The sequence below is a fragment of the Alligator mississippiensis genome, chromosome 4, assembly GCF_030867095.1.
Source record: "Alligator mississippiensis isolate rAllMis1 chromosome 4, rAllMis1, whole genome shotgun sequence".
Classification (NCBI taxonomy): domain Eukaryota; kingdom Metazoa; phylum Chordata; order Crocodylia; family Alligatoridae; genus Alligator; species Alligator mississippiensis.
The window spans coordinates 82292675-82305804 of record NC_081827.1 but is presented as its reverse complement, the minus strand read 5'-3'; the positions used below and the strand labels follow the sequence as shown (position 1 = coordinate 82305804).

The window sequence follows — 13130 nt, the reverse complement described above, 5'->3', positions numbered from 1 at the left end:
TTCTGTTTTGAACATCTTCATCTGACTCCTCATGCCATAAGGGTTCAGATTTTCACCTGATCAGCCATTTCTGAAGCGGCCTGCAGCCATGCACTTGTGTTTGGTCATGACTATAGACTACTTTCTGTGGCCAGATCAGGCAAAAATTGTCACTTCTGTCTGCGCCTATGATTTTTATTGGAAATGTGGTCCCAGGCAGAGTAATGAGATGTCTATTTAGATGGCTCAATGCTCAGTACAGATCCAAGGAATGGGCACTAACGCTTCATGGCTAGGTACATATAGTCAAAAAGCCCGAGGCTGAATCGATTCAGTCTTTGCAGGATACTCTGAACTGCACAGATTAAATTGAAACAGAAGTGAACAAACATTTTTCTTTGATTCAGGAAATGCTGCCACCTGTCTGCAGTGGCTCAAGCCAGAAGCCGGAGGTGCTACAGCATGGCTCCGTGGCTCTGTGTTCACTTTCTCTTTCTGCTGGCTCTGAGGTCTCTGGAATTTGTAGTCCAGAATTATAGCAGCAGGAGTCTGCAATGTTGCTCATCACTTCTTCCTGCTTCTAGGTGCCTCTGGGATTTGTAATTTACAGCTGCAGCCAGCAGTAACTTTGAGTGGGGGAAGGGGTGTTTAACCCCCCTCCCTGGCCCCAGACCACAGCCAGGGTTTGCCTGGGGGGCAGTCCTCATGGCTTGCCCCCTCCCACCCCTTGTCAGCCAGCCCTCACTGCTCCAGCGGGGGAGCAGAGGGGCAGGGCTAGGGTTATCATACTTCCAGCAGCAAAAAAGAGGACACCTGGGGGGAGCAGGAGAGAGGAGAGGGTCATATGATTGTGGGAGGGCAGTGATATGCCCATGTCCTGCCTCTCTCCCTCATTCCTAAGCTTCTCCTCCCACACCACTGCCAACCCCCCCCACCACACCCAACCCCCAGCCCCCTGCCCCCCAGCCCTGTCAGTGCCCCTCACTCCTGACTTGGAGCCCCTGCCCCCCAACCCTGCTGGTACCCTACACTCCCGACTCGCAGAACCCATGTGGGGAACACATGACCCCCAACAGCCAATCACATTGCCCACTGCTCCCAGTCCCAGGCAGCCAGCCTGGGAGAGCAGAGGAAACAGCAAAAAACCCGGACATTTGCTCTTATTTTAAAAACCCACCCAGACGCAGCACAGGGGGCCAAAAAAGAGGACATGTCCGGGAAAACCCAGATGTATGGTAACCCTAGGCAGGGCCAGCCCTGCTCTCTGGAGCAGACAACACAGCCCATCCAGGGCTTCAAAGCATGCTGGGATGCTGGGGGACTGTGATTTAACTTGAACCAGGAAGGGGTCTGGAACAGAAGGTTCATAAACCAGTTTGACCCAAATCAGTTCAATCTGATGCTACATTCAGCCAGGTTTATCTTAAACCAGTTTCAGTCATTTTGAAACAGGTTTATGTGTACTGATCTTCTGTTCTGTTGCAGGTGTAAACCAATTTCTGATCACTTAAACCGGTTTATGTGCAACTTCTGTCCCTAGCCCATGTGAGAACTTGTGATACAGGTGTTACCTAAAACTTTTCCAGTTTTTATTGAATAGTTTATTTAATTAAATTATTTTTTCTCATATTTGTGTACTTTCAGTGACAATTGCTGAAATGATAGTCAGAAACTGAACCCTCCACCCAAAAGGAAATACTAGCCTAATTTCAGCTATTTTGTTATTTTGCTATTGCTTGGAAAACTAGACAGGAAAAGTAAGGAAAGGTGCTATAGTAGGCAATAATAGGTTGGTCTAAGGCAGAAAACAGTTTTATGATTTTATTCTAAGGATTCCTACAACAAGCTCCAGGGCTTCTATTGGGGTCAGGAAGATTTCCCTCTCTCTAAATCCATAAATGTAAGGATCAAGATGAAATCTATCCCTAAGGCACCTTGATTTTTGTTATCCTTTCCTTTGGTGACTCGAGGCATGGTTTACTTCTCGGTGTCATCCAGCATATTTTACCTAGTAAATTCCCTATGATTGTAGGGATCTAAGGAATTGACAGCAATCTTAGTCTTTCCTGCTCCCTTCCCATAACTCATTACATTTTTTAACCTTTCGCTTACTCTGAAAACTTATTGTCAGGCTTAGTCCTGATGTTAAGTTTGGTTTTGGATCCGGGGACTTTTTGTAGATTATTGTATGTATTTCAGGAGAATGAAGCAGAGTTTTTAGGATCCTTTTGGTCTTAATATCTATGACATAGTTCCCTGTGGTTGCACAGTATTGGATTCAGTGATCCATGTAGTCTCTTCCAGTCCTCTGTCCCCATGTTCCAAAATATGGCAGGTGGTGAGTATTTGTTTGTATACAACTGTATGAAATGTAATTCCCTCTTAAAACTAAAACCTTTCTTTTTGAGTGATAACAAAAGGGAATCCAATAGTCTTTATCTTCTCAAGGAGGTAACAAGAGAACTACTACAAGGGAAGTCAAGTTTTTTATCTGGTACATCAGCGTGCCAATAGTGTTTCTTGGTAGAAATCCTGTCCAGTACAGCAAAATTGCATAGGGGTTGTCTTTTGTTTAGATCTGACTGATACAAGTAAATGGAAGTAGTCTAGGTCCCCATCCAATCTTCAATAAGTGCAGGTGGACCCTGAACTAATAACCCTTAGATTCAGCTTTAAACAACCATATCAGAAATATTAACTCAACATAAGCAACATAACACAGTTGAAGCAATTGTTTGCCACCTTTCAGGTTTTTCTCAGGCTCACTGAGACATTCCCACACCCCCTCTACATTTATAAGCATTAAATAGCCTCACCTGCCCATCTGGCTGGCAAAGAATACAGTGACTCAATGTTTTAGCTCCTGAGCATTAAATGACTCAATAGATGAATGCTGCATTAAGGGATGTGTCCTCTCCCCATGTGAGGAAAAGGCATTTATTAGCGCACTAAATACTCATGTGGTGAAATTTTAAGCTATTCATCAGTCAGTACCTGCCTAAAGAGGGAAGGGAGGGAGCTTTCAGGTTTAATTTTATTTTTTATTTCCCCTTAGACAATACTATGCGAGCGCCTGACTCAAGCAAGTAGAAAAAGAAACATTTTCTACTTTTATTGCAAAATATTGTCTGTAGTCTTAAGAGCTTCTGGGGAATTGGCATCTCTCTTCCCATAAAAGAGTTTAAAATTAAAATAGACAGGACAGGAGAATATTTTTTTTGCATATGTACAACTTCAATTAAAATGCTGCAATTATTGCTGTGAATTTAATCTCTCAGAGGGGAAAATATATCTATTCAGTATATCCATGAGGGGTTGGAAGCACAATGGTGTAGTCAGTTGCACTTCTTTTCTTTGAAAATGTCCTGAAGCACCTCTGCAAAGTCTCTAACTGATTTCTTACTGACTATATGGCTACTGATGGTAGTGCTTTTGAAAAAAATTGGTCAAGAATTGCACTTAAATAGGCTGTTAGAACATATAGATTCATTGAAGTCAAAATGTATATGTAAATACAGTCATCTGGGCAAACGTTCAGCAAGAGGCAAGCGGATTTGTGTCAGAAATTACCTGATTTCCTACCAGCTTGTATATATGGAGATTTGAGGTCTGTAGCTCTAGGTAGGGTTGTAAATCCTCCTGGATTGGCTGGGAGTCTCCTGGAATCAGCATCAATCTCCTGGTGACTATTGAAAGCAATCTGGGAGATTGATGTTGTGAACAAGTTGAATAGTACAATTAATGATATTATGTCATGTTGGGGGAAAAAAAAAATCTCCTGGAATAGCTTCAGTCAGAGTTGGTAACCTTAGCTCTAGGACAGTTCCACCATATGCGCTGCCTCAATGTTGAAGATCCAGATCTCCCTGTTATGAAGTGTAGGAACCATTGGAGTCAGAGGTGTTGTCAAGACTCAGCTTCTGACTCTGCATCAGGAATCCCAAATGGCCTAAGAACTTGGCTCAAATCACAGCATAAATGCTCCCCGTTGTGGAGCTGGAAGCCTGGAAACCTAGCATCTATCAAAGATTCCAGAGCTGGGAGATAAACTATGGCTCTTGGAGCTTCCTGGCTTTCCAATATGGAAATACACACCGGTAAAGCCTTGCTCACAGCAGATTGGCTGTAAACTCAAAGACCCAGATATAGCCAGGGCTCAGTGAGCATGTCTGTCTATAAAAACCTTGTTGGGGATTAGGGAGCACTGTACCGAGACATGCCACATCCTTTACATGCATACCGTATTTATTTACAAACCACATGCCCCTGAATCAGAGAGACACCTCATTTCTGAGAGGTGGAATGAAGGAAGAAAAGATTTTTTTTTTCCTTCAAAATGCTGGCAAGTAAATTCTAAAATACTTAAAACTTACAAAGAGAAAGGAGTGGGGGACAGAATCTGATCTGCTCAGGTCTAGGTTCTCTGCATTGGTTGCTGTTCAGGATCAGGCTGGTGCAGCTGAGACACTGGCTCCGTGCACTCTGACACTGGCTGCTGTGGCTGGGGCGCTGTCTCCTCACACACGCACTGCAGCAGTCTTGTGGTACAGCCTCCCTGGGGCTGCCAGTCTGGCACACCTATAGATCAGTATCCACGGCTAGTGCCCTGCTCCCTACACTAGACCAGATATGCTACTGGGGGAAAGGGACAGTAGTGCTGCTTAGTTACCCCAGGGCTCCAAATCACAGCCAGCAACTAGACAGCCTGTGTGATCACTGCACTGCCCACTGTCCAGTGCATGCAGGGTTACTTTCCCTTTCCCCCTTTTTCACTTAGTTAAAAAGACACTCTCAAGTGCTGCCAGACAGGCGGTATGCTGCTGTTGAACAAGGTAGCAAGGTCTGCAGCAGCTTGAAAGTGTCCCTTTAACCAAGTGAAATGTATCCATGTGCATACTGGATGGAGGAAGCTTAGTGAGCATAGAGGGCTCATCTATATTTCTTTATTTCAGACATGCCTCCAATTTCCAGCAACTGAGGTGACGTGTGAAAAAATATAACATTGTCTTTCAAACTGGAAGTGGTTTAGCTAACTTATTAGAGCACCTCTGATGCTGTGCTAAGTTCTCCTGACAGGCAGAGTTTATAGATACATGTATGGAGGTGCAGTAGCTCCTGCATATCTGGGGACATGGAATCCCTGGTTCCCAAGCTCTGTGGCCCTGGGACAGTGACTAGATGCGATGGGATTCAGGAGGTTAGACACCCTGTGAACTACGGCAGAACCATGGGTTTCAATACTTGGGCTCTAGACTCAATTTCATTTCAGATTTTTTTTTTTAATGAAACATTTCAGTTATTTTAAAATAATTTGCGCTGATTTTTCCTTCCATAGGAAATTTTGAGAATTGAATTCATCCCCACAAGGGTGCAAAAGGCTAGGAAAAGCTCTCAATTGTTCTTCAGAATCAAACCATGTTTACCGGGTAAATTTAACATGCTCAGCAGGGTGCCCTTAAGCACTCCATGTTTTTCTAGGTTTTCCCATTCATTTTGATGGTTACTTAGTCAGGTGCCAATGACAATATTTTAAATGCCAATGTCATGAACTATTTTAGTTCATCAAAACAGATAAGAAAAGAGAAGAAAGACCAAATAATAAAGATTTACACAATCTACTAAGTATAATGTTTCATTATCATTTGGCCTTTGTCAACACATGAAAGTTGAAGTAAAGACACCGTCAGTTTTTCTTAGGGATGGCCAGATTTTAGCTTTCAGAAATTTGGGGAGCACCACCTTATAGAAACAGGGAGAATATAAAATGTGCTCTCTGAGTATGTGGTCATTCACAAACCCCTTCTAGACATTTAGGTCCAAATGCAACTCTACCCAGAGGCAGGTTTGAGTACTTTAGGCAGGTATAAAATAATTTTAGCCATATAACTGGCTTTGCAGGTCACTTATGCAGGTATTAGATCTTATTCCCCAAGGTATGCATGTAACTACCTGGGAGGCAAAAGATTTTTGTGGAATTCGAAAGCTTGTCTAAATCTATCCCAACCATGCAGTAGGCTCAATAAAAGATATCACCCACAAAAATCCTTGCTTTCTATGTATTTCATGGAACATCACAGCTATAACATCACTTGAACACTCCTACATAATTACTTGGGTAATTCACAGAACATGGAGGACGAGGACAGCCCTGGATCATTTAGCTAAATAGCCTAATGTAGGAGTGTCAAACATATGGCCCACAGGCTGGATCTAGCCTGTTGAACTATTGCACCTGGCTCACTAGTAGTTGGGGAATAGGGCTAGTGGAGCATGGCCTGTCACAGAATTCAGGTCCCTGGGCCCAGATGGATATAGCCACCAGCAATAGCGGGCACACAAGGGCTGTGAAGATATGGACCTCACTTGCCTTTCTGCCGCCCAACCAATACCACCACTGCATGACTCCAGACTCCCACTACCACCACCAGACTCACTGATATGGTCACTGGGCCTGGATGGAGCCCCCATGGTCTGGATCTGACCAGGAACCCAGGGTGATTTTGACACCCCTGGTATAATAGTTACGTCACTTGTAGGAAATGGAAAACTCAGGTTTTGGCCTCCCTGACCTGCAGGGAGTTTGCACTTTTTTCTCCTGATAACTAGCAAATTGCCACCAAGTCAAGAGCTAGGCACTGCTGGGAGCAGAAGATGAGCATGTAAAAGGGTGTGTGGCTCAATGAGATAGGTAGTGTCCTGGAAGGGAAGGGACCTTGGGTTCTGGCCCCTGCCTGCAACAGGGTTTCTGTGTTTTGCATTCAATAGTTATTGGATAAAATGGACAGACAGCTGTGGAATAGGATAGATACTGCCTCAGTGGAAGTAGAATCCAGCAGCCCTTCCCTTCTACAATAGCAACGATCACACAGCCTCATGCTTGTTATAGTTGGCTTTCTTTCTGACTCTACATATCTTCCTCTCTTGGGGGGCATCTACACAAGACACTACTGCAAAGTGATTACTGCACATTTATTTAGTACTTGTGTATTCAAGTACTAAATAAATGTGCAGTAACTGGAGTTACTGTGCAGTAGAGCTGGCAAATGCCTTTTTAATGACACTACTGTGCAGTAGGCTAATAATAGTGCACAGTAGTGTATTAGCACTGTTGGTGCTATGACACGCTGCTGTACAGTTTTATTAAGCTACTGTACATTTAGTATCTTGTGTAGACATTTCTTTGGTCAGCTTTAGGAGGGGTGGAAGCTGCTTTGGCCATAGCATTATCAGAAAGAGAAAGTGAGTAGCACAGTACGGAAAAGAATCTAAAATTTGCATGGCACTAGTATCTCAAGTTAGCTATATAGGCTGGGTACAGACACTCAAGAAGCCAAAGGCAGAAATTATCTAAGTTACACAGTTTTCTGTATGTGACTTAGTTTACATGGGTAGCAAACACAACACACATTCACTCTTTGGCGTGGGAGACAAATGTTAGACTGTGTTCTGCCATTTTTAAACCATCTTGTGTGTGCCAAACTTCTGTTCTGTTACAGGTATAGACCAGTTTCTAATCATTTATACCTGTAAAAGTATCATGTCTGTACCTGGCCATAAGTGCTACTTACCATCATTCAGTGGGGGGAATGATTTGAATTTGACTCTTAGGACTATGAGTTGTGACCCCAGCTGACTGTTGTAGGATTTAAATCATTCTCATAGATGCCTTAAAGAGACTTAAGCATAATTTTCATGTAAATCAAAAAAAGTAATCCAGGTCAACCCTGCTCCAGACAAGTAGCAGCCCTACCTCAGACTGAGGAAGGCATGGATCCCTGGTCTTCTACTTCCTGGTCTGATCCCTGTGCTATTACGCAAAATGTGAGTTCATTCCCACCTTCATGTTCAAGAGCCAGTAATTTATGCTGCACTTTTTACTGAATTCAGTGATTTGGGTAGTATGATTCATGCATCCTAGTTCAGCTAAGTTTTATCCAAACAGGTTCAATGGGTGCTCTGGATCCTGATCATGATGGGGACACCCAAGCTCTGAGGAGGAGTGAGAGTTCTATACCTAGCATTTCCTGTTGGCTTATGGTAGGCACTTCCCTTCTGAGTGTTTAAGTGAACTAGGTCATCCTGGGGAGACACTTTAATTTCTTCATTGATCCTTCTTGCCTAAGTGTGTCAATTTGGTTAATGCTTCTGGGGCCATGTATGTAATTTCTAGGTGTTGTAATGCCAACATGAATGCAAAGATCTGGTCTGTATTAGGTTGAAAGTCATGCCATTTAATGTTGCATCAAGCTTGAGGACCAAATGCTCCCCTCAAACTCATTTTTTATTTCTACACAGATGACACAGAAACTGATGGTTTACTTTTCTTTGATTTTATAAATGTCCAGTGCATTTAAAAATAAATGAAGAAAAGACTGTCCTCATTCCTCACATGGAAAACTATAATATTATGTAATAGTATTTCTTAAAAGAGTCCAATGATAGAGTAAGACCATCCACTTGTAAAAAAAACAAACAAACAAACAAAAAGAACCCCCCCCCCGCTGTACCTCTATTTAATTCATTAGAGTTATGCCAGTTTACACCAGCCTGAGGAGTTTATATTAGTACTAAAGAACATCTGAAGTTGCATGGGAGAATTTGGCCATATTTTTGGTGTTCATCTGCTTGACTGGGTTTTGGTTTTTTTTAATCCCTTTCCCTAAATATAGGACCCAGGTCCTGTTCTCTGTGGATCATTGTATGAGTTCAGAGTAATACAGATACCTTTCATTTTTACTTTGGCTTTAGACATACTGCCTTGACTTCCCTAACATGGTTTTGCTGTTCAGTCGCTTCTTGTATGTTTTGTAGCATTTCAAACTTGATGTCATCTCTTCCTCAGGCTGCTTTGATTACTCAGAATATTGTTATCATGGATGAGAAGCAGTACTTATCTTTTTCTTTCGTGGTTGATGTATGATCCCTTAGCTAATAAGGAATCCTGTAACAGCCAGCTGGGGTCACAACTAATAAGCTTCTTTCTTTGTCAGACATCTGTTACCTCAACAAGTTCACGCATCGAATGGCATGTTTTCTGCAGTCTAACATGCACCTTTTTTATTCAGTACTGCACACTGAAAATGGAATGCTTTGGTACCACATCACCATGGTAGTCAAATGTATAAGCATGGGAAAGTCTGTGTTTTAACAGCTCACGTTGACAATTTGCAATTAGACTGCAAAAACAATACATAATCTATTTTCATTGAGGAAATAGCTAAGCTAAAAATATAATATATATATGGGTTTATGGCAATATAATATCACACCCCAACTTGGGATGGAGAATTCATAAATAATAAATAGCATATCAAAGAATAGTTTATAAAAATCTCAGTCTAATCTTTATCTGTCTTATGCTTCACATCTTTACATATCTGAAAGCCTTTTAACAAATGGGCCTGAGGTTTCTGTTTCAGCAATGCAAATGATGAAAAAAAGTCGCATTTAAGGTAATGACTTTAACTGGTGTAAAAGTGAATAGAATCCAACCAAATATATACAGGAAAAGGAAGAAACTAGGGGCTGCATTTAAGAGCTACCTTTCCCCTTTTCTTACCCACACCAATGCCACTGTAACTTGGAACAAAAATTCTTGGCCAAATTCTGGGAAGAAGGGATGCTGTTGAGGAGAAAGAGACATTGGCGATGTTAAATGGGAGGAAGTGGCAGGACCTGGCACATACTATGTGTTTGTACAGTGCCTTGCAAAACAGGACCTGATATTGTAGGCACTACTGTAATATAAATCTTATATCAGAAAAAGTAGGTTAAAACTAGAGAAACATAGGTCAGACAGAAAACAGCTTGAATGCTTTTTGAAAGACGGAGAACGGAGATGGTAATTGGAGTAGCCATTCATTCAATGACTGAGTTAAGGAGGTTAGTAAAATGAATACACACTACAGAAATAATTTCATTTATTACTAGCAAGTATATGGCCTGAATTTATCCAGTTGGAATTGTAGCTGCTTAAACAAACAAATGCATCTCTTCTTTTAGGAATCGGGACCTATACACTTCAGAGACAATAGGAAATCAGGCTGTTGGTTTTTACCTTATTGAAAGATGACAGGTTTTTTAAAAACAAGAAGAGGCAACATAAGTGTGTGAATTCACAATGTACTAATTATATCAGTGGGTGCCAAGGCTGACTTGGAGCAAGCACAAAATGTCTTTGCATACTTTTCAGCATTGTTTAGCTTATTCCTTTGGGCACTTCTTTGTCTCTGTAACAAACCTAGTTCCAGGCAGGAATCTTCTGTTACATGAAGTTTAAGAGATTGTCTTCATGAGTTTCTTGGGTTGTAATACAACCTGCCTCACAGGCAGTTGTAATATGAACTATCTCATCTTTTCTTCCACTGGTTAGTCTTTCATCACAAATAAATGTCAACGATGATCACTTGAAGACTGTCTGACCACCTTGTGAGTGGTCACGATATCATTCTAACATGTGGATACCAGTGTATTTGGTGACAGGACTTTCAACGGAAATGTGCAAATGTTTTCACCTGTAATCAAGGGTTTTGCCATTGCTAATTTAACCCCGAGCTGGATTAACTCTCAAAATATGATGTGTTTGTGGTTCATACTCTGTTTTGACTCCACTCAGGAGATAACCGTAAAGTTATCTGCTGTTAAGCAGGCATCCAGTTAAATTTCATAGATTTCATAGACATTAGGGCTGGAAGGGACCTTGGGAGATCATTGAATCCAGCCCCCCACCCAAAGGGCAGGAAGTCAGCAGGAGTCATAGGATCCCAGCAAGATAAGCATCCAAATGTCTCTTGAAGACTTTCAAAGTAGGTGCTTGAACCACCTCCGGTGGCAGTTTATTCCAAACTTTGGGGGCTCAGACAATAAAGAAGTTCTTCCTTATGTCCAGCCTGAAACAGTCACAGAGGAGTTTGTGACCATTCCATCTTGTCATCCCTTGGGGCACCCTGGTGAGCAGATGTTCCCCTAGATCCTGATGAGCACCCCTGATAAACTTATAGGTGGCCATCAGATCACCCCTTAGACTGTGCTTCTCTGGGCTGAAGAGTCCCATGGCTCTCAGCCTCTCTTCATGAGGTCATTTTTCCTGACCTCTGATCATGTGCATGGCTCTCCTCTGCACTTTCTCAAGCTCCTCCGCATCCTTTTTGAATTGTGGAGCCCAAAACTGGATGCTGTACTCCAGCTGCGGCCTCACCAAAGCCGAGTACAATGGGAGAATGACGTCCTGGGATTTGCTTGAGAAACATCTATAGATACAAGCCAGTGTTTTCCTTGCTTTACTAGCTGCAGCATCACATTGAAGGCTCATGTTCTTCTTGTGGTCAGTCATGACCCCCAAGTCCCTTTTGTCCAAAGTGCTAGCCAGTGCAGCACTGCCGAGACTATAAGCATGCTGTGGGTTTTTCCTCCCAAGGTGAAGAACCTTGCATTTTTTTGGTGTTAAATGCCATCAAGTTCTCATCTGCTCATTTCATGAGTCTGCTGAGGTCAGCCTGGATTGCCCTCCTGTCCTCAGCTGTGGACGCTTTACTCCAAAGTTTGGTGTCATCGGAAAACTTCACCAGTCCACTTCTGATGCCAATGTCCGCATCATTAATGAAGATGTTGAACAATATAGGCCCAAGGACAGAGCCTTGAGGGGCCCCACTGGTCACAGGGCACCACAACAATTGACTTCCATCAACCACCACTCTCTAGGTCTGACCAAGTAGCCAGTTCCCCAGGCAGTGGATTGTAGAGAAGGTGAGGCCGCAGTTGGTCAGTTTTGCCAAGAGGTGATCATGGGATACCAGATCAAAGGCTTTTTTAAGGTCAAGATATATAACATCAATCTCTTCCCCCTTGTCCAGGTGATAGGTCACCTGGTCATAAAAGGAAATAAGATTGGTCAAGCAAGACCTATCCATGACAAACACATTCTGGCTATCCCTCAGGATTTTGCCATTGGCCAGTCTGATGAGGATGGTCTCTTCGATAATCTTTTCTAGGATCTTCCCCGAGATAGAGGTCAGGATGATGGGCCTGTAGTTTGCTGGATACCCTTTCCTCCCCTTCTTGAAGATAGGCACCACATTGGCCTTCTTCCAATCTTCAAGCACTTCACCAGAGCACAAGGAATTCTCAAAGATCTGTGCCAGGGGCTGGGCTGTGATGCTAGCCAGCTCCTTGAGTACCCTGGTGTGTAAACTGCCAGGGCCTGTTGACTTGCAGGTATGCAGCCTCTCAAGGTGTTCCTTCACAAGGTCAGCATTGATGGAGGGTAAGGAATCTTCCTCACTCAGGCCTTCCTGTCCTGTAATGGGCAGGGGCGTCCCTTGGGACTGATGAAAGACCAACACAATTGGTCAGTAGATTTGATTGGTAGATCTAAAATGATTGTCATTTGTTAAAGAAAGAATAGTAATATTTTGTCCGAATAGGTGGTTTACTTACTAAGGGCCATAAAAAAAACTCTACAATCTGGTTCCTAATATCATAGTATGATGGCTATTCTAATACGCAATTTATGCATGTAGGGCATGCAAGACCCATCTTTCCTCCATGTCAGTTAATAGATTCTGGCTGCAGAAAATTTTGTTTCCAAATTAGATTCAATATATTTTAGCTCAGTTGTAATCTGCAGATTTCTTAAGAAAAAATGATTGAATGTAAATGCCAGGGGTTTTCTTTTTGATATTGGGACTTAGTGGAAGTTGTACAAATCAAATATAGTCACTGGACTTGAATTCATGTTTAGCTCTTAGCTCATAAAATATTCTTAGTATGTTTTCACTTTTTCTGTCACCTAATTTTCTCACATACTACATGCACTCTAATAAGGCACACACTTTGTTTGGACACAGAAAGAAGGAAAAAAGATTTTTCCAGAGTTATGGCTGCATAGAGTAAGGATGGAGCCTAATCTTTAGTTAATCTTGCCCTCCCTTTTCTACTAGGGCAATGCCTACAGTTTTAGCCATTTCACACTTGAATTGCCAGCAGCTCTCGGCTGCTCAGTCAAAAGCTGAAGTTGTAGCTGTTGCTGAAGTCTGCATTGCATGAGTGTATCTACAATTCTGAAAAGAGATAAAAACTGTGAAATAGGAGAAAAGAGAGGTAAAGTAATTAACAGACAGCAAAATTACCAAAGAAAGGCTTGCTTAATTAGT

At 42.3% G+C, this 13130-nt stretch overlaps 1 long non-coding RNA gene across 3 annotated transcripts in view; it reads left to right on the top strand.

The window, feature by feature from the left end:
• Window positions 1-13130, top strand: part of LOC109281499 (uncharacterized) — a 296076-nt gene that overhangs the window by 269313 nt on the left and 13633 nt on the right. The gene's annotated exons all lie outside the window — the stretch shown is intronic.